At 41.7% G+C, this 21950-nt stretch overlaps 1 protein-coding gene and 1 non-coding gene across 2 annotated transcripts in view; both read right to left on the reverse strand.

Moving 5' to 3' along the window:
- Positions 1 to 21950, reverse strand: part of LOC139257944 (zinc finger protein 850-like) — a gene marked incomplete at its 5' end in the record, with an annotated part of 812458 nt that overhangs the window by 711347 nt on the left and 79161 nt on the right. The window lies entirely within an intron of this gene.
- On the reverse strand, positions 21668 to 21761 carry trnai-uau (transfer RNA isoleucine (anticodon UAU)). The gene is made up of 2 exons: positions 21724 to 21761; positions 21668 to 21703 (listed from the first exon to the last, which is right to left on the reverse strand). It is a non-coding gene; the product is annotated as a tRNA-Ile (tRNA).

The raw sequence follows: 21950 nt of genomic DNA on the forward strand, positions 1-21950 counted from the left end.
TTTCTGCCTCTACCATCCTTTCAGGCAGTGAGTTCCAGACTCCCAACTTGCTCTGGGTGAAGCCATTACCCGTCAATTCCCCTCTCAACTTGCTACCAATGACTTTAAATCTATCTCTCCTATTTGATGACAATTCTGCTCAGAAATATAGGTCCTTCCCATCCACTCTCTCTCGGCCCCTCAGAATTTTGAACACATCAATAATGTTTCCTCTCAGCTCCCAATGTTCCAATGAAAACAAACCCAGCCTATCGAATCATTACACATAGCTAAAATTCTCTCGTCCATGCAACATCATCGTAAATCTCTTTTGCACCCTCTCTCGTGCAATTACATCTTTCCTGTACTGATGTGTACGCAGTACTCTAGCTGTGGCCCAAATAATGTTTTATATAGCTCAAGCATAACTTCACTGCTATTGTACAATATACCTCGGCTAATAAAGGTAAGTATGCCGCATGCCTTCTCAACGAGCACGTTTTCTTTGCATCCTGAAACAGGGAGACAATGATGAAATATTACAGCAACAACAAGAACTTGCATTTATGTAGCGCCTTTAACATAGTTAGACGTCAGAGGGTGCTCCACAACAGCTTAAACCAACTTAAATAACGCTGACACCGAGCCACATAAAAGAGAAATTATGGCAGTTGCCCAAAACTTGGTCAAAGAGGTAGGTTTTAAGGAGCATACATCTTGACATCTTTTTGAAAGACTGTAAGCCCAGAATATTAATCAGTGTTATTTCCTCTCGGTCTGAAAGTTGCGAGATGTTGGCTTTTGAAATGGACTCATAGGTGCTGAATTCATGATATCATATAAGATATTCAGTGCAAAAACAGGCTTTTCGGCCCAACCTGTCAATATCGACGTTGTGGTCCACTGGAGCATCCTCCCCTCTTCCCGCATCGAGCACTATCAGCATAGCCCTCCATTCAGTTCTCCCTCATTTATTTATCTAACGGCTCCTTACATGCATCTATAATATTTTATTCCACCAGTCTGGTGGTAGTAAGTTCTACATTCTTACCACTCTCTGGCTAAAGAAGATTCTTCTTAATTCCCAATTAGATTTGTTGCTCATTTTTCTTATAATGATGTTCTCTTGTAATACTCTTCCCCACAAGTGATAACACTCTGTATCTACTCTGTCAAAACCTTTCAGGATATTAAAGCGCTCTATTAGTTCTCCCCTCAGACTTCTCGTTTCACTACAAAATAAATTGAGCCTGTCGATTCTTTTCTGATAGTATACGATCTTCTCCGCACCCTATCCAGAGCCTCGCTATCTTCTTTTTAATATTGCGACAAGCATTGCACACAGTACGCCTAATGTGGTCTAACTGTAGAGAGTTCTGCATTTGGTCGGTTTTGAATCCGGCGTGTCCAGCTGCCTGGTCTATTTAAAAGGGGCCCGCACCTCATTTTTTGAGGAGACATTTCACAGCCATCCTGTAGTAACTAAAGGCCGTTTGCTTACAGAAGCTGATAGTACATTTTCAACATTGTCGATCTGGGTGCACGGGCAGGCCACGTCGAGGAGGGGACATTTTGCAGCGTAGTTCTGTACGGATGCAAAAAAAAATGGAATAGCCGAGTTGTGCTCGATTGCAGAGGAGAGGTTAAGGCAATGGACTGCTAATCGATTATGCTCATCTGCTTTGTTAAGCGTTTGTTGCTGATAAACCTTCCAAGCAATTGACTGAATATTACATAAATTGGCTTTGAATCTAAATCTCATCAAAACTGTCATTTCCTGATAACATACCTTATCCATTAAGCTGCGCGCTCAGTGACTAAGTCACGGTGATTTCTTATATTTTCTTGATATGCCAACTGTATTTACTGACTGGAGGAATTGTATTAACTCCACGTGATCGGCTCGGCTCATCCTTGGAGCGAATTGCGAGTGGTGTGAGCAAATTCTGCAAACTGTGTCATTACTCTTCTTTAAGGAAGGGGAAATGACCCCTACAGGTCCTGCTATGCAAGTGGGCACAGTTCTATTCAACTCCCATGATGCTTAATCCCCTGTTAGCGGGACTGGAAAACCATTTTCAAGAAGGAGGCTCATGGTCTGCTCAGCAGAAAGACAATGTTCTGCATGTTCTTTCTGACAGCTTTCCAACTGGACACAGGCGTCCAACTGCCGTGCGAGAATTGATGACTATTCCAAGTCAAAAATATTGGAATGTGTTTACAAAACTAATCTTAAATAAGTGACCTGTATTATCAAATAAGAATTTGCAGCATGAATAGCACTTTATTGACGTCTGTCTCGGCCTTCTCCTAATGTACACTCTAACTTAAGACAACTATAATCGGTGCTGCTTTATTTCACTGCGAGCGCGAAGGGACATATCTGTGAACATATTTGCCCCAAATTTACACCACTCCTTTCCTATTGTGCACATCTTTCTTTAGCCATTTCTGCCCTTGTTGGAGGTTAGATCAGCCCAGGCCGTCCATTGACGCCTGAGAACTTAATCAGCGCAAAACAGAGAAATACAAGAGGCAGAGACAGGGAGAGACAGAAAGATGCATGCGAATCCAATGTCAGAAAAGGTCATTGCATCTTGAGGGACAATTTTTTTGCTCTCTTGAAATGTTGTAAAAGCGTAAAACATAATTGGGCGACGGTTTAAACGTGCTTCGCTCCCTGGCGATCTCTAAGGCTCTGAGCTATGGAAATGCAGTCCGCAACTGGAGCTCTTATTTATTCGAGCAATGAATGGAGCTTTACACAGTGTAGTGGCGAGCAGGTAAATCTGAGTGGATTTCAGGGCCAAAACATTAAACCTTCTGGCTATCGCAGACAGTTGCGGTTTGCTGCAAACAATTTCTTTCCAGCCTCAGAACCAGCCAACCCTGTCCTGCAGGGCTATGGGGAAAGGACAGCGGAGTGGCAGCAGCTGAGAGCTGGCACGCTCTCTATGGGACGAATGGCCTCCTGCTGTGCGGTAACCATTCTATTAAATTACAATTGGACTTTGATGGGACTCGAATCGACAAGTTTGAATGTTTCTATTGAACAGAATCAGCGAGAAGGCCAATGCACGAGCATTGCAACACTGAGCACAACATTTTCAGCGAAATGTTCAGGAAAATCCTTGTTTCTATTGGATGTGGTGCAGGAATTATGTGGACATAACCAATGCCTTTATATATCTTCCCTTTGAAATCGAGTGTGTTTCCGATACATTATTCTTTACATCAAAGTTATTGATTAAATGTCAAAACGCCTCCACTCCATCCCATATGTAATTTCCACTCTCATCCTCCGTTACAATATTGTGTGCAAAAGCAAACTAAGTGCTAGAATACAACAGTGAAACGTAGATTATGTTGGGGGATACATCAAATGTACTTTCGATTCCTGTAGAAATGTCACAAGCAGAACCATCAGCTCTTCTCGGTAAAGCTCGAACTCACAACCTCGGCTTTTCCGGGGCTTGTATTACCATATAGGTACTGTGCCCGATCCGATTCCACCGCTACAAGTGCATGCAGATGCGGTGTGGTGTTGATGCTCCCATTATGCAGCTGCCTGTTCCACCTGTCTTATAAATCCTCGCCTAAAAATCTATTGAGGCTGGGGTCAATTGAAATTTTGAAGTTTCACATTGATCGATTTTTGTTTGGCAAGGATAAGAAAATTTATGGAATCATCGCAGGCAAATGGAATTAAGAATTAGTCAGTTAAAAGTGGCCGAAACAGAAACAGCTGCAAACAAACGTTGCATTTTATTCATATTTAACAGCAACAATATCCGGTCCGTGCGCAACTATGTTGTGGTCAGAGAAAAACTCCCTAAGCTTCCAAAACTCCCGTGGCTTTTCTGTGGTTCTCTTTCCACTCCTCCCTTCCTCCTGCACGCTGCCAGTTTTTAAACCTTGTTTGAATGTTGCTCTGGGCGAGGGCATTCTGCAGTCTCAAAACCATCTCTGCCGTTTCATTGCTTGATTTCTATGTTTATTAATTATGAAACTCCTTGAGCTACAATGGTAGCGCTTGCGTCAATACATTAAAAAGCGGTTTATTGGAAACACGATGAGATCATAGTTTGCTTTTGGACAGAATTGAACCTATATAACTCAAGATGGACATTTATATTGACAATAAACTATATCTTGTTATAAATGTTGGCTCATTAGTTCCGTAGTGTCAGATGAGGAATTGTTTGATCCGCTCAATTATTACATGTGAGGAACAGGCACGGGCTTTCATTTAGAAATAGCCCACGGATTGCCACTGAGATAACCGTAGTGACAGAGACAGACAGCACCGTGGTACATGGCGGAATAGACAAAACAGATGGATAAATAGAAAACGGCCTCTGACTCTGAAAAGGACAAACATCACATGCAAAAGCTCGAATTCACAACCTCGGCATTTCCCAGGCCTACACTGTCATATAAGTACCGCGCGCTAACCGATTGCGCCACGGCCTATGCTATCAGCGAATCCATCATACAGCTGCCTGTTCCACCTATCTTACAAGCAAGAAGACAAGGAAGACAAGGAATCATCGAATCAGTCAACATGGACTAAAGCTGTTCATCCCACCGTGTCTGTGCCGGCTCTCTGCAAGACTCCATAGATCTATTGAGACTCCATAGATTTTCGCCATAGACGTGTTTTATTTTTATGTGTAATGTTTTGTTATTTGCAATGAATTTGGATGTCCTTGGGTGAAATATATAAATATAATTGTGCATCTATATGTGAGTTGTAAATTATATTGTGTGGAACCTTGATAATCAAATTGGTTGCGTTCATATCTGTTTTATTATAAATGTATTTGTATTTATGTCTATTTTTTTTCCGAATTTAACTCTAAATATCGCTGTGCTACAATTGTTTTACGTTTATTTGCGAGGTGTTTAAAAGTAACATAGATACAAAGGTACACACAGAAAATACATTTATAACAAATACAGATGCTCCACAATACTATTATAAATAACTTTGTTTCATTCAAATATATAAACACTAAAACAGATATACAAACTTTATTTATATCCCACAGAACAAATTGCAACTTGACACAGAGACACCAGAATATATTTAGTGCTATCACTGATCAAAGAACATTTTACTGTCTACGGTGCTCAGCAAATTCTGCTGTGCCTGTGTTTCCTCTGCTTGTGCTCGGTGTAAGGGAAAGTTTGGGCGGGCCGTGGTATATCGTTTCCCAAGGCTGGGCTGAAATGTGCTGTCTGAGGCCACATTCAGTGCTATAGTTGATATATAATAATCATCTGGATTTTATGTATAAAGGCATAATAACAACATCTACAGATGTTTCATCCTGGTACACAAATCCACTGCCAAATTCGTTCAAATGCTCACCCGCCCCAGCAGTTAACCTTAGCGCGAGCTCTATTGATGTACAACCCGACAACACAACCCGGTAACAGGTCCCTCCTGTGCCAGATCTGGTCCCAAAGCCCCACGATTCTGCAGCCCAACCTCGTGCACCGTTTATCCAGACACACGTTTTCATTTCTAAACGTAATAGCGCGGGCACTGGGAATAATCCATAGAATATCTTTGTGGTCCTGCTCATTAATTTTCTCAATTGCACTTGAAACTTTGACTGAAGGAACTCATCCCCTTGTTTCCTTCTGTCATTGGTTAGCACATAGATCACGGCTGCTCCCCTTCACCTCTCAGAATGTTCTGCACCCACTCAGTGATGTTCTTTACCTGGCAGCAGGGAGGATGTACAGCACGCATGACTCACGTTTGCCGTTGCAGAAAGTTACTGACTTTTGAATCCCCAATGACGTCAAGTTATATTACCTTTTATTTTCAAAAGCAAAGTACTGCGAATCCTGTAAATCTGAAATGAAATCGGAAAATGTTGGATATACTCAGCCAGTCAGGCAGCATCTCTGGAAAGATTTCTGATGACGGGATGGTAAGTACATTTGATTGACGTGAAGCGTCAACAATGCAATCCAGATACGGTCCGATATTTTAATCCCAAAGTGCCAGTTTGTGGGTTTTGAAACCAATGCGTATACCACGCATTAATCTGGGAGCTAACTTGTTGTTGTTCTGGTAAAGTCGCAACACCACAGGACTGCAATAAAATATCCAAGTCTTTAAGATTAACATATGTTTTACAATTAATAAAATGAGCCAGTTCCAAAAGACATTCAATCTTCAAACGGTTAACTTCCGCCGTTTAATTTCTGCAATGTCTGCCGGGGAAAAACACAGGATTTGGCTGTTTTTTTAATTGCAGTTCAGTGCTGATGCGACTAGTTTACTTTGAACATTCTCCTTTTAAAGATTCTCACGGAGGCCGCCTGACTGGTTCACGAGTTCTCAGCATCAACGTTTACTCACCCCTGTGACCGCCACCTAGTGGTTAGGATGCAGCGCTCTATCCTCGTCAACACAGGTTTGATGCCCGTTCTGGGATTTAATCAATTAAAATAAAGCTCATTAAATTAATTTCATTACACTCTGTGAATGAGTAATAATTATTGCAATCACCATGGACAACTTGGCACATTCTGTTTCAAACTGAGGTAAATACATAGCAACAGAGAGCCTGCCAAAATTGAATCAGATTTTGTGCTATGCCTGTGATGAAATTTCAGCATTTCTCATTTCACAGAGTGTATTTTAAGACTCTGCTTAATAAATGCTCAGTGTTTATTACAGCAAGATTCTGGTGCAACTGTGATTGGATATTTACTGACTGCACCCGCTCATTTGCAATGGAATTCTTCCAGTCACACAGCCTTCGTTCAATCGAAAAAAATCTAGATAATGAATCAATTATTTATTTATTTCAAGCAAATCAAATTAAATCTTTTAAAAATAAAATTTAAATGTATTTATTTTTTTAAATGTTAAATATATATGTATATATATTTGTAAATTGGCTCTTTGTCTGGGTTGGTTTTCCGACCCTCAGTCCTTCCTGCCTGTCTATCACCTCTGGTTTCAATGATAGTTTCAGCACCGCGTGTTCCTGACCCCCATGCTCACTCACGCACTGCACAATTGCAATCAGGGATGATAGAAATCTCACTTTATTCTTTTAAAAGGGAACTGCTGTCAGTAAAGGGTCATTCTGCATCTGTGTAAAAGGGATGTGCTTGTAGTCGCGGATCATTCTGTGTCTGTTTAAAAGGGATGGTTGTCATTTCCTGTTCATAATCTGTCCCTTGAAAACGAATTTTCTCATAATCCTGCATCATCCTGTATAGTTTAAAAGGTGTGTGATTTGAACTACGATGGATGAATTGTTAAACTTTTGTGTTCCAAGTTACATGGGGTTTGCCTGCGCCAGTGCGCACCCAGATCGCTTGCATCTGTTCCGTTACTCGAAATATGCTCATCTTTTCCTAATCCAATCCTTGATATCGCAGTTGCCCCGAATTTGCTCCCAATAGACACAACAGCATTTTTTGCGCTGATGATAAACGCTGCGTGACCGAATGGATAGTGCGTCTAAATTCGATTGCAATGGCGACGTTAGCAGAGGATTGCAGATTTGAGTCCTGCCGCTGTCAATTAGTTCGCTGCGTGAAATTTTATATGCTTAGTTGTGTTTCTGCGGAAAAACCAACCATCTCTTCCAGTCACACACCTGAAATAAATCAAGGCTGCTTGCTTTGAGAATCGAAGGGCACGTTTTCAACATTGTCGATCTGGTTGTGCAGGCAGAGCAAGCTGTGAAGTGGACTTTCTTGCTCGTTCTTTCTGCTTGCAAACAAAAAGCAGGAGATTGAATGGCTGAAGCTGTGGTGAATCGGGGACGAGGTGATCGAGAGGTAAATGCGATGGACTGCTGATCCATTGTGCTCTGCACTTTTGTGTTCGAATCCCATTCTCGTCGTTATTTTTTTACAGCTTTGACAACCCCCTGATGGTTTTGTTAACCACATCGCCAAATTCCCCTTTTACTGACAAGGATGCTGCACTTTGCTCATGTCATGTCTCAAATTAATAATATTTTCGTCAAAGGGATAACATTTGTCGGACTGTGGAGAGGGGGTCTAATTGGATAGGTCTCTGAGGGACAGCGCAAGCACGATGGGTCGAATATCTTTTCTCACTACCGTAAGAATCTGAGAGCTACGCTCTCCGCTATTGGCGGTTCGTTGGGCTAGGGGTATGGTTCTTGCTTTGGGATAGTCACATTTGAATTGCGAGAGGTCCAGGTTCCCAATCCCGGCCGAGCATCGCCATCTTTTACTCAAAGTTCCGCTTCTCACAGCCGCCCGACATGTGAGAAAACAGACATATTTCACATTAAATGTTGGTATTACGGGGTTATGGGGAGCGGGCAGGGACGTGGACCTGAGTCCAATATCCGATCAGCAATTATCGTATTAAATAGTCGTGCAGACTCGAGGGGCCGTATGGTCCATTGCTGCTCATATTTCATATGTTCTTATGTGCTTATAAATGGGCGGTCCCTTATTCTAAGGCTATGTCCCCTAGTTTTCGTTTCCCCTATGAGTGCAAATATGCTCTCTGCATCCACCTTGTCAAGCGTCCTCATTATTTTATAAGTTTCGATAAGATGACCTCTCATTATTCTGAACTCCTGTCTGGATAGCCCCAAACTACTTAACCTATCTTCATAAGTCAATCCCCCTCATCTCCGAAATCAACTGAGTGAACCTTGTCTGAACAGTCTCCAATTATATCCTTCCTTAAATACGGAGACTAAAACTGTACGCAGTACTACAGGTGTGGCCACAGTAATACCCGGAACAATTGTAGCAGGTCTAATTTGCTTTTATAAACCGTCTCACTTGCAATAAACGCACATTCCATTTGCCTTCCTGATTAATTGCTGTACCTGCATACTAATTTTTATGTTTCAATCACAACGACCCCCAGGTGTCCTTGTACTGCCGCACTTTGCAACTTTTCTCCATTTAAATTTAATTTGCTTTTCTATTCTTTCTGCCACAGTTGGTAACGTCACATTGTCACACATTATATTGGAACTGACAAACTTTTGCCCACTCACTTAGCCTGTCTATATCCCTTTGCAGTTTTTTTTTTGTGTGCTGCTCAGAATTTGCTTTCCTAGCCATCTTTGTATCATCAGCAAACTTAGCTCCTTTACACTCGGTCCTGTCATGCAAATCGTTAATATAGAGTGTAAATACTTGAGGTCCGAGCACTGATACCTGCGTGACCCCACTAGTCACAGTTTGCCAAATGGAAAATTACGCATTTATCCCGACGCACTGTTTTCTATTTCTGAGCAAAGCCTCTATCGATGCGAATATTTTGCTCCCAACCCCGTGAGCTGTTATCTTGTGCAGTAACCAATTATGTGGCATATTATCGAATGCCTTCTGGAAATCCAAATACACCATATCGACTGGTGTTCGCTTATCCACTCCTTACATCCTCAAAAACTCCAGAAAATTTGTTAAACATGATTTCCTTTTCATGAATCCATGCTGATTCTGCTTGATTGAATCATGCTTTTCCAACTGTCCCGCTACTGCTTCCTTAATAATGGACTCCAGCATTTTCGCAACGGCAGATGTAAGGGTAACTAATCTATAGTTTCCTGTTTTTAGCTTGTCTCGTTTTTAAGGGCCGTTACATTTGCCGGTTCCCAATTCGCTCTAACGGCCTCCGAATCCAGGGAATTTTGAGAAATTATAACAAATGCATCCATTACCTCTGCAGCCACTTCGCTTAAGATCCTCGGATGAAAACCATCAGGTCCAGGGGACTTGTCTGCCTTTAATGCAATTATTCTACTAGCATTACTTCGTTCGTGATAATGATAGTATTAAGTTCATCCCTGCCTATATCCGCTTGATTATCCACTATTGGGTTGTTTTTAGTGTCATCTACTGTAAAGACCAATACAAAATATTTGTTCAACGTCTCTGCCATTTCCCTGTTTTCCAATATTAATTTCCCAGTGTCATCCTCCAGGGGACCAACATTTAAATTAGCCATTCCTTTCATTTTTATGAATTTGTAGAAATTCTTACTATCTGTTTTTATATTTCCTACTGGTTTAATTTCATTATCTATCTTCCATCTTTAATCATTTTTTTAATAATTCTCTGCTGGCTTAAAAAAATCCCCAATCCGCTGCTCTCGTCTCCCATTTGTCTTGGCCGCATTGTATACCTTTGATTTCAATTTGATACCCTCCATTATTTTGTTAGTTAGACACGGATGGTTATCCCTTCTCTTACAGCCTTTCCTTCTCATTGGGTAAATTTTTGTTCAGAGTAAAAAATATCTCCTTAAATGTCTGCACTGCTCATCAACCATCCCACACCTTAGGCTACTTACACAGTCTACTTTATCCACCTCTGCCATCATACGTTTGTAGTCCGCTTCATTTAAGCTGAGGACACTGGTTGGAGAACCAAATTTCTCTCCCTCCAACTGAATTTGAAATTCAACCATATTGTGGTGACTCAATCCTATACGATCTTTTACTACGAGATCATTTATTAATCCTGTCTCATTACACAGTACTAGAGCTAAGATAGCCTGCTCCCGAGTTGGGGTAGCATGTACAGTAGAAGCAAACTATCCCGGATACACTCTATGAACGACTCCTCAATTCGAGCCTGACCAATTAATTTTATCCAGTAAATATGAAGATTAAATGCCCCGATGATTATTGTCGTTCTTTTGTTACAAGCCTCCATTAATCCTTGATTTATACTCCGTCCAACCGTGTAGCTACTGGTAGGAGCCCAGCAGCGGCTTTTTCTAGTTATTGTTTCTTATCTACACCAAAACTGATTCAACCACTTGATCCTCTCGTTTCTCACCAACACTCATCCCATCTTTTATTAACAGTGTTACCCCACCTGCTTTTCCTTTTTGTCTGTCCTTCCAAAATATCAAATACCCCTGAATATTTATTTCCCGTCCTGATCCACTTGCAACCACGTCTCTGTAATGTCTTTCAGATCATACTCATTTTTATCTATTTGTTCCGTCACTCATCTGTTTTGTTACGAATGCTACGTGCATTTAGAAAAAATGCTTTTTAAATTTGTTTTTTACCCTTTTTTCCTGCTTGTTTCCTCTGTCCTACAAACTCACTTTCTACCTTTTTGCTTTTTAATTCCATCTCTACTCCCCTCCCTATTGAATCTATTCTAAGGTTCCAATCCCCCTGCCAAACTAGTTTAAACATTCCCAACTGCACGAGCAACCACCGCCTCCTGCCGGCCCGCCGCAATGCGAGGCTATTACTCCCGTCTCTGTTGAGGGGCAAACCGTCCGACTTGTACAGGCCCCAACTCCGCGAAAATCAGTCCAAATATCTCAGGAAACTAAAGCCCATCCTGCTGCACCATCTCTCCAGCCATCCATTCACGTGCTCTATCCTCCGATTACTCTACTCACTAGTTCGTGGCACCTGGAGTATTCTGGAGATGACTACCTTTCAGTTCATGCTTTTTAGCCTCCAGCGTAGCTCCCCAAACTCAGCCTGGAGGACCTCAGCCCTATTTCTACCTATGTCATTGGTAACAACATGGACAATGACCGCTGACTGATCACCCTTCTCCATCAGAATGCCCTGCAGCCGCTCGGTGACATCCTTGCCCCCAGGAAGGCAACATATTATTCTGGTGTCACGTCTGCGGTGGCAGAAATGCCTGTCTGCTCCCCTGATTATTGAAACACCTATCATTAATCTGTTCCTTTCTTCTCCCTCCTCCCCTGTGCAGGATTTGTATCTGGCTGCACTCGCCACAAGCACTATCTCCACACAGGTACTCAGAAGATAATATCTGTTGGCGAGCGAGATGGACTCGGGGGCTCGTGCACTACCTGCCTCGTCCTCCTATTCTGTCTGCTGATCACCCTCTCCCTCTCTACCTGCACGCTCTTAGGTTGCGGGGTGACCACTTCTCGAAGGGAAGTGGGTAACGATTTGATGGCGAACAGTTTGCATAGCTCTGGGGAAAGTGTCTCATTCCATGCTTCTGTGATGCTACAATCCTCTCTCTCAGTGAGCTTGTGTTTTCACCTTTAATCGTCAGTTCATGGATTTAATTCCCGGTCGTGCCGGCAGGGATTTTCTCACATTTCGTGTGCTGGTTCTCTTTTTCTCTCTCTATCATTCATTCTATTTCTCTCTGACTCAAACTTTCATTCCGTGTGTCAGTCTCGCTTTATGTCTACTTCAGCTGCAGTCAATTTATGTCTTCTTTTCTCATTGGGGATCTGTTTATCTGTCCAAATATGGTTTTTCTCTCTGTCACTCTCTCCATCGCTCCCCACATCAGTTTATGCCATACCTTATGAGTTATCTCTTAAGCGCTGGTTCAGTCTGAACTTGCTGATACTGATTGGTTGACGTGCATTTTAACATTATTCATTCAAATATGTTCAATGTTGACGGGAAGATTACATGTTCTGTGGGTTAAAGCAAGGGGCTTTCTTGTCTTGTTACGGACGGTCAGTTCAATGCGTTATTTGCCTAAGTGCTGTGTTTTTGCGGTTCAGCTTTTCACCGACCACAGTTAAAAACAAGGCATATATCCTCCCACGTATGCAGAGTATGCAGGCGTGTAGTTTGCTCTGCACTGAAAACTAAATTTTGAGTCTGCAAGCGATTTGCCGAATTTCCAAGCACTGCATTGCAGCGTGCCCATGACCAGGATGGCGGAAATGTTAATGCGATGGATTTAAAATCCAACTGATGTGTCTCTGCTTCTGGTAGATGTTGAAACAACTGGTTTGACAATTAGACTTAATGCTTGTTTGTTATGAAAGCGTGGAAGCGGTCCATTATCTCTACCAATAATATATTTTTAATTCACCCATCAAGACAACATTTCTTTATTTATAATAGGTGTTCTTCCAATTGACTGAACATAGGAACAGGATTTGGCCATTCCGCCCTTTGTGCCTATTCGCCATTCTGTTAATTCTTAGCTGAGCTCGATCTTAACTCCATCTATCTGCAATGGCTCCACATCATTTTAACGAGTGTCGAGCAAAAGGTATTAATCTAAAATTAACATTTTTAATTGAGCTAGTATATCCTGCCTTTTGTAGAAGATAAATCCATCACCCTTTGCGTGAAGAAAATTTTCCTAACGTCTCTATCGAATGTACTGCCTCTGATTTTAACATTGTCGTAAACTTCCCCACGAACAGTAAAAAAAAGCTTGATCTCTATATATCTTATTAAAACGTTTCAAAACCTTAAAAATCTCAATCAAACCACCACTTAAACTTTTATATTCCAGGGAGTACAGGCCTAGTTAATATAATCTCCCCTCATAATTTAACCCGAGGCATCCTGGTAACATTCTGGTGAGTATGAATTGTACACATTCCATTCCCGCCTATCATTTCTAAGGGGCCGTGATAAGGGGACTAGATATAATGTCAATCTAGATATAGCAGAGGGCTCAACAAACAGCGGGCACATATTTATAGTAATTGGAGAAGGTTTGCAGGAGATGTGATGGGAAATTTCCACAGGCAGATAATTGTGGTTGTCGAAAACGGACTGCCTGAAAGAGTGGTAGAGGCAGAAACCTTTAGCACATTAAAAAAAGTATTTGGATGTGCATCTGAATGGCCGTAACGTGCAGGGTTATGGACCTAGAGCTCGAAAGTGGGATTAGCCTGGAAAACGGTGGCGCGGATAGGATGGGCCGAAATTGCCTCCTTCTGTGCTGTAAACTTCTTTGAATCTATTATATTCTATAACTTAGTTTACTCCAGATATAATCTAATTACATCTCTGTACCGTTGAAGAAAAACCTCCATTGCATTATAGTCTAACCCCTAGTTATAAAGCCTAACATGCCATTAGTTGTTTCGAATATATTTGTAACTTGCTACTGCATTTTAGCGGGATGGGCACTTGGACTGAAAACCACTTTGGAACTCCATCCCTCCGAGCTGTGCTCCATTTAATTAGTACTCGGACCTAATCTATGTGATCTAAAATGGATGACAACACAATTACCTGTCAGGAAACTATCTGCCACTGCGTCGTCCATTCATTTAATCTATCAATATATCTCTATAAATACACGGTAGCATCTTCACTAATTACTATATCACCAATATTTGCATCATTGGCAATCTAGGATATATGGCTGCCTGTTGTGCCTTCTTAATCGTTAAGAAATATAGAATGAAACAATTTTTTTAACACTAACATTTTAAAACGTGACATACTTTGAAGTCCTGGTAGGGTCTGTCGGAAGAGGAGGTAGGAGTAAGATTTCGGGTCGATGACCCATCTGATCCTACAAATATGCATCATGCAACTGTGCGCTGTTTTCAAACAGTAAAAGCACGGGCTTGCATCCCCGTAGCATCTTTCAGAAACATAGGATGATCCACTTGCTTGCCGTTGCTCAGTTTGAGCTCCGACAGGACGACCAGCCTCCAGACATCATTGCAGCCTTAGTCCAAATATGGACAAACGTGATTAATTCTAAACTGAGGCGAGAGTGATTGTCCTGGACATCAAAGCAGCATTTGACCCAATGTTTCATCAAGGAGGGTTCTAACGTTGAAGTCATTGCGGGGTTAATCTCCACTGCTGGAGACATACCTAGCAGAAAAGAAGATGGTTGTTGTCGTTCGACGCCAATGATCTCAGCTCAGGATATCGCTGCAGCAGTTCATCATCACCTGCTTCATCAATGACCTGCCCACCATCATAAGTTCAGAAGTGGGCACTTTCGTTGAAGATTGATTTTTCCAACTCGTGTCTCAACTCCACAGATAATGAAACAGGAAATATATCGCCTTTCCTTTATTTTCGTTTAGAAATACTTCTCCAACAGCACATTGGTAGTATCATCACCTCGATGACTGGACCATAGAGCCATAGAAATTTACAGCACAGAAGTAAACTATTTAGCCCATCGCGTCCTTGCTAGTGGACAAAGCACTATCCTGCCAAATCCAATTTCGAGCTCTTGGACCATAGCCATCAAGTCCATATCCAAATACTGCAGTGGTTCACGAAGTTTGTTCATCACTACCTTCTCAAACCCAATTTGAGTTGGGCAATAAATGTCAGCCTTGCTAGTTACGCCCACATCCACTGAATTAATATTTTATTACAACGTGCTTTACAATAAATGAGGTAATTCTTCAAGTGTAGTCACTGGATGTACTGTAGGGCAATACTGCAGCCAATTACCACACAGCAAGATCCCATCGATGCTGGGATACAGATATGCGCAGGACACAAAAGAGCATTCCCCACCTCTTAGAATCATAGAATCGTAGAAGTTTGCTTCAGAGAAGGAGAACATTCGGCCTATTCTGTCTCCGCCAATCGAAAGAGCTATCCAGCCTAATCGCACTTACCAGCTCCTGATCTGTAGCGTTGCAGATTTGGGCAATTCAATCCATACACAAGTACTGATTAAATGTGATGAGGGATTGTGTCTCCGCCAACATTTCAGTCAGTGAGTTTCAGACCCAAATTCATTCTGGGCGAAAAGATTTCTCCTCGACTCTCGTGGAATCCTTTTATAAATTACTGTAAATCTAGGCACCTGATTATTGACCTCATTACTCAGGGGCATATGTGTTTCTTATGCAAACTATCTCGGCCCCTCATAATTTTATACACCTCATTAATGTCAACCATTATTCTCATCTGTTCCGAAGAAAACAACTCCAATCTTTCCCCAGAACGAAATCTATCCTGTCCTGGCAACATCCAGAGGACAATAGAGGATACAGATGGAAGTGGAGGAGAATTGTTTGTTTTTAAGCTGTGAGTTGTTGTGATCTGTAATGCATTGCCTGAAAGGGTGGTGAATTATAGAATCATCGATGCATAGAATTGTTACAGCACGGATGAAGGCAATTTGGCCAGTCGAGCCCGTGCTGACTCTCAGCAAGTCTCACCCACATGTCATTTCCCCGTAGCTCTGCAGATTCAATTGAAACCCTCAAAATGGAATTGGATAAATGCTTGCAGGGGCACATTTTGCAAGGCGCTGTGGAAAGATCTGGGACTAATTGGATAGCTCGTTCAAGAGTACGATGGTCCAAGTACTCTCCATTGGTAATGTATGATTTTATGAAATGTTTTCTGATAGTTTCATATATATGGCGCTGGTCATTTGCCCGTTCCACAGTCCCACTTCATTTATTTGTGCATGCGTATAACTTTTCCAACCGAGTTGAAATGAAGTGGGATTCGGTGGCAATGCGATGCAGGTCACATAGTTTATCAGGGCGCAGTGGCCAAGTGGTAAAGCGTCGGTCTCCTAAACCAAAAATCATGGGTTCGACCTCCACCTCCACCTACATCTATCAAGATTTTATCACCTTAAATGTGACATTCTAAAGCTTTTTCCTTTTTAACTATCAAAACACTTCACAATTTTGAACTTATATCATAAATCGCCTCTTAACGTTTTGTATTCTAAGGAGAAAAATCCCAGCTTCTCCATTCTCTTCGTGTATTTGAGGTCCCCAACTCTGGCAGTATTCTTGTAAATCTATTCTGCACCCTCTCCAAGGGCTTGACTTCTTCCATGAAGCGCGTTGCCCAGAACTGAACGCAATATTCCAGCTACGACCTCATAAGAGCTTTTTAATTGTTTGCCATAACTTCTTTGTTTTTATACTCTATTCTTCTATTAACAAAGGAAAAGTCCTCATGTCTTCCAGATCCAGCCCCGTCTATTAAATTGTACGATTTAGAGCTGGTTAATACAATACAGGGAGAGTATTATGACTGGTTTCAGGATCATTGATCTCCAGACGCAGATGCTTAAAAGGAGATTTAAATTTTCACGTATAAATCTGTCCCCGCTAAAATTGTATCACTAATTCATATTACCTCTCCTCTTCCTCCTAAAATGTATCACTTCACAATTCTCTGCATTAACTTACATCTGCTATGTGTCTGTTCATACTCCCTCTTTGTAGCAACTACTATCTGCTTTGTGACCTTTTGCTTTTCTTTGTAGCTTTCCCATTCACCAGGATCTTTGCTACTTTTTGCATTTGTGTACGCTTTTACTTTTAGTTTAATGTGGTCCCTTATCTCTTTAGTCGTCCATGCCTGTTTTTTTTGGCCCCTCAGGGGTATACACTGATTCTGTATCACTTTTAATTATTTTTAACACATCCTCTCTTTTTACCATTAACAGATTTTCCAAGTTTATTCTGGACAGTCTCTGTCTCAGCCCCTTGAAGTCGGTCTTACCGAAATTTAGAATGGTAGTAGCTGTTTCGCGTTTCTCCCTGTGAAACGTTACGTTGAATTCGATCATGTTTTGATCGCTATTAAATACATTTGCACTTACCCTTAGGCTATTGAATAAATCCGGCTTGTTACTCATTACTAAATGTAAATTGGTATGCCCCTTGTTCGTTCTGGAACATATTGTTGTAGAACTAGCCCGGACACACTCAAGAAATTCACAATTTTCTAACAGGTGCTAGTCCGATTATCCCAATATATATCAATATTTAAATCCGCTATGAAAACCATACATTCTTGAATACATGCTTGTCTAATGTCTACATTTATATATGCCAGTACTTCACAGCTGCGACTAGGGGGCCGATACACAACTCCCACTATTGTCTTAACTCCTTTCCTATCTCTTAATTCTACCCATAAAGTCTCCACGTCCGGCTTACTTGTAATTAGATCCTCGCTTAGAACTGAATCATAGAATCATAGTTATTTACACCACGGAAGAAGGATATTTCGGCCCATTCGCTCAACGTCGGCCAAAAAAGAGCTATCCAGAGGAATCCCATGTTCCAGCTTTTGGTCCGTAGCCCTGTAGGTTATTGCACTTCAAGTGCTTATCCAAGCGCGCTTTAAATGCGCCGAGGGTTTCTGCATCTACCATCCTTTCAGCCAGTGAGTTCCAGACACCCAACTTGCTCTCAGTGAAGACATTACCCTTCAATTCCCCTCTAAACTTGCTACCAACGACTTCAAATCTATCTCCCCTTGTTGTTGACCATTCTGCTCTGAAAGATAGGTCCTTCCTGTCCACTGTCTCTCGGCCCCTCATAATTTTGAACACATCAATAATGTTTCGCCTCAGCTCCCTATGCTCTAATGAAAATAAACCCAGCCTATCGAATCATTATTCATTGCTAAAATTCTCCAGTCCTGGCAACATCCTCGTAAATCTCGTTTGCACCCTCTCTACTTTAATTACATCTTTCCTGCAATGATGTGTACGCAGTACTCTAGCTGTGGCCCAAATAATGTTTTGTATAGCTCAAGCATAACTTCACTGCTATAGTACAACACATCGGCTAATAAAGGTAAGTATGCCGCATGCCTTCTCAACTAGCACGTTTTCTTTGCATCCTGAAACAGGGTGACAATGATGAAATATTACAACAACAACTTGCATTTATGTAGCGCACTTAATATAGTTAGACGTCACAGTGTGCTCCACAACAGCTTAAACCAAATCAAATAATGCTGACACCGAGTCACGCATAAAAGAGAAATTACGTCAGATGGCAAAAAACTTGGTCAAAGAGGTAGGTTTTAAGGAGCATCAATCTTGACATCTTTTTGAAAGACTGTAAGCCCGGAATGTTAATCAGTGTTATTTCCTCTAGGTCTGAAAGTTGTGAGAAGTTGGCTTTTGAAGTGTACTCATGGGTGTCGAATTCATTATATCATATAGGATATTCATTGGAAAAACAGGCTTTTTGGCCCAACATGTCAATATCGCCGTTTGAGGTCCACTGGAGCATCCCCGCCTCTTTCCGCATCCAGCACTCTCAGCATAGCCCTGCATTCAGTTCTCCCTCATATATTTATCTAACCTCTCCTTACATGCATCTGTAATATTTGATTCAACCAGTTTGGTGGTAGCGAGTTCTACATTCTTACCACTCTCTGGCTAAAGAAGATTCTTCTTAATTCCCAATTTGATTTGTTGCTGATTTTTCTTATATTGATGGTCTCTCGTAATACTCTTCCACACAAGTGAAAACATACTGTATCTACTCTGTCAAACATTTCAAGATATTAAAGGGCTCTATTAGGTAACCCCTCAGACTCCTCGTTTCATTTCAAAATAAAGTGAGCCTGTCGATTCTTTCCTGATAGTATACCATCTTCTCCACACCCTATCCAGTGCCTCGCTATCTTCTTTTTAATATGGCGACCAGCATTGCATACAGTACGCTTAATGTGGTCTAACTTTAGAGAGTTCTGCATTTGGTCGGTTTTGAAACCGGCGTGGCCAGCTGCTTATTTAAAAGGGGCCCGCATCTCATCTTTTGAGGAGACATTTCACAGCCATCGTGTAGCAACTAAAGGCCGTTTGCTTACAAAAGCTGATTGTACATTTTCAACATTGTTGATCTGGGTGCACGGGCAGGACACGTCGTGAAGGGGACATTTTGCAGCGTATTTCTGTACGGATGCAAAAAGCCTGAAATGGAATAGCCAAGTTGCGCTAGATGGCAGACGAGAGGTTAAGGTGATGGACTGCAAATCGATTGTGCTCATTTACGTTGTTAATCGTTTGTTGTTGATAAACCTTCCAAGCATTTGACTGAATATTACATAAATTATGCTTTGAATTAAAATCTCATCAAAACTCTAATTTCCTGAAAACATAGTTTATCCATTAAGCTGTGCACTCACTGACTAAGTCACGGTGACTTATTATATTTCCTTGATAAGCCAACTGAATTTACTGACTGGAGGAATTGTATTAACTCCACGTGATCGGCTCGGCTCATCCTTGGGGAAAATTGCGAGTGGTGCGAGCACATTCTGCAGCAAAAACTGCAACTGAGTCATTAATCTTCTTTAAGTAAGGGGAAATGCCCCCTATACGTCATGCTATACACGTGGGCACAGTTCCATCCAACTCTCATGATGCTTAATCCCCTCTTTGCGGGACTGGAGAACCATTTTCAAGAAGGAAGCTCATGGTATGCTCAGCAGAAAGTCAATGTTCTGCATGTTCTTTCAGTCAGCTTTCCAACTGGACACAGGCAACCAATTGCCGTGCGAGCAATGCTGACTATTCTAAGTCAACAATATTGGAATGTGTTTACAAAACTAATTTTGAATATGTAACCTGTATTATCAAATAAGAATTTGCAGCATGAATAGCTCTTTATTGTCGTCTGTCTCGGCATTCTCATAATGAACACTCTACTTTAAGCCAACTGTAATTGGTGCTGCTTTACTTCACTGCGAGCGCGAAGGGACATACCTGTGAAGATATTTGACCCGAATTAACACTATTCCTGTGCTATTGTCCACATCTTTCTTACCCATTTCTGCCCTTGTTGCAGGTTAGATCAGCCCAGGCCGTCCATTGAAGCCTGATAACTCAATCAGCGAAAAGCAGAGAAATACAAGAGACAGAGGCAGGTAGAGACAGAAAGATGCATGCGAAGACAATATCAGAAAAGTTAATTGCATCTTGAGGGGAAATTCTTTTGCTCTCTTGAAATGTTGTAAAGCATAAAAGATAATTGGGCGACGGTTTAAACGTGACTCGCTCCCTGGCGGATCTCTCAGGCTCTTAGATCGGGAAATGCAGCACGCAACTAGAGCTCTTATTTGTTCGAGCACTGAATGGAGCTTTAAACAGTGTAGTGGCGAGCAGGTAAACTTGAGTGGATTTCAGACCTTCAACAATAAACCATACGGCTATCGCATGCAATTGCGGTTTGCTGCTAACTTTCACTGTCCAGCCTCGGAACCAGCCAACCCTGACCTGCAGGGATATGTGGAAAGGACGGGGGAGTGGGACTAGCTGAGAGCTGGCACACTCTCGATGGGACGAATGACATCCTGCTGTGCGGTAATAATTTTATTAATTTACAATTGGACTTTGATGGGACGGGAATCGACAAGTTTGAAAGTTTCTGTAGAAAATAATCAGCGAGAAGTCCAATGCACGAACCATTGCAACACTGAGCACAACATTTTTCGCGAAAAGTTCAGGAACATCCTTGTTTCTGTTGGAGGTGGTGCAGGAATTATGTGGAGATAAACAATGCGTTTACATATCTTCTCTTTGAAATCGAGTGTGTTTTCAGCACATTATTCTTTACATCAGAGTTACTGATTAAATGTTTATGCTGTGGTCACAGGAAAAACTCCCGAAGCTTCCGAAACTCCCGTGGCTTTTCTGTGGCTCTGTTTCCTCTCTTCCCATCCTCCTGCACGTTGCCAGTTTGTAACTTTGTTTTAAATGTTGCTCTGAGCGAGGGCATTCTACAGTCTCAGAACCCTACCGTTTCATTGATTGATTTCTATGTTTATTAATTATGAAATTCCTTGAGCTATAATGGCAGCGCTTGCGACAATACATTAAATAGCGGTTTATTGGAAACACGTTGAGATCATAGTTTGGTTTTGCACAGAATTGAAACTATATCACTCAAGATTGACTGTTATATTTGCAATAAACTGTATATTGTTATAAATGTTGGCTCATTAGTTCCGTAGTGTTAGATGAGAAATTGTTTGATCCCTCATTTATCGCATATGGGGAACAGACACGGGTATTCATTGAGAAATAGCCCACAGATTGTCACTGAGATAACAGGAGTGACAGAGACAGACAGCACCGTGATACATGGCGGAATAAACAAGACAGATGGATAAATAGAAAACGGCCTCAGAGTCTGCAATGTACAAACATCACATGCAAAATCATCGGCTTCTCCAGGTGAGGCTCGAACTCACAACCTCGGCATTTCCCGGGCCTGCACTGTCATATAAGTACCGCACGCTAACCAATTGCGCCACTAGAGCGGCATGCCGTACGGTATCAGTGTTCCCATCATAGAGCTGCCTGTTCCATCTGTCTTACAAGCAAGAAGATAAAGATTCATCGAATCATTCCACACAGAAGGAAGCTGTTCATCCCATCGTGTCAGTGCCGGCTCTCTGCAAGAAGCCTTCAGTTATTGCGACTCCATACATTTTCGCCATAGACGTGTT

Source organism: Pristiophorus japonicus, unplaced genomic scaffold (assembly GCF_044704955.1).
Source record: "Pristiophorus japonicus isolate sPriJap1 unplaced genomic scaffold, sPriJap1.hap1 HAP1_SCAFFOLD_94, whole genome shotgun sequence".
In the NCBI taxonomy this organism is placed as follows: domain Eukaryota; kingdom Metazoa; phylum Chordata; class Chondrichthyes; family Pristiophoridae; genus Pristiophorus; species Pristiophorus japonicus.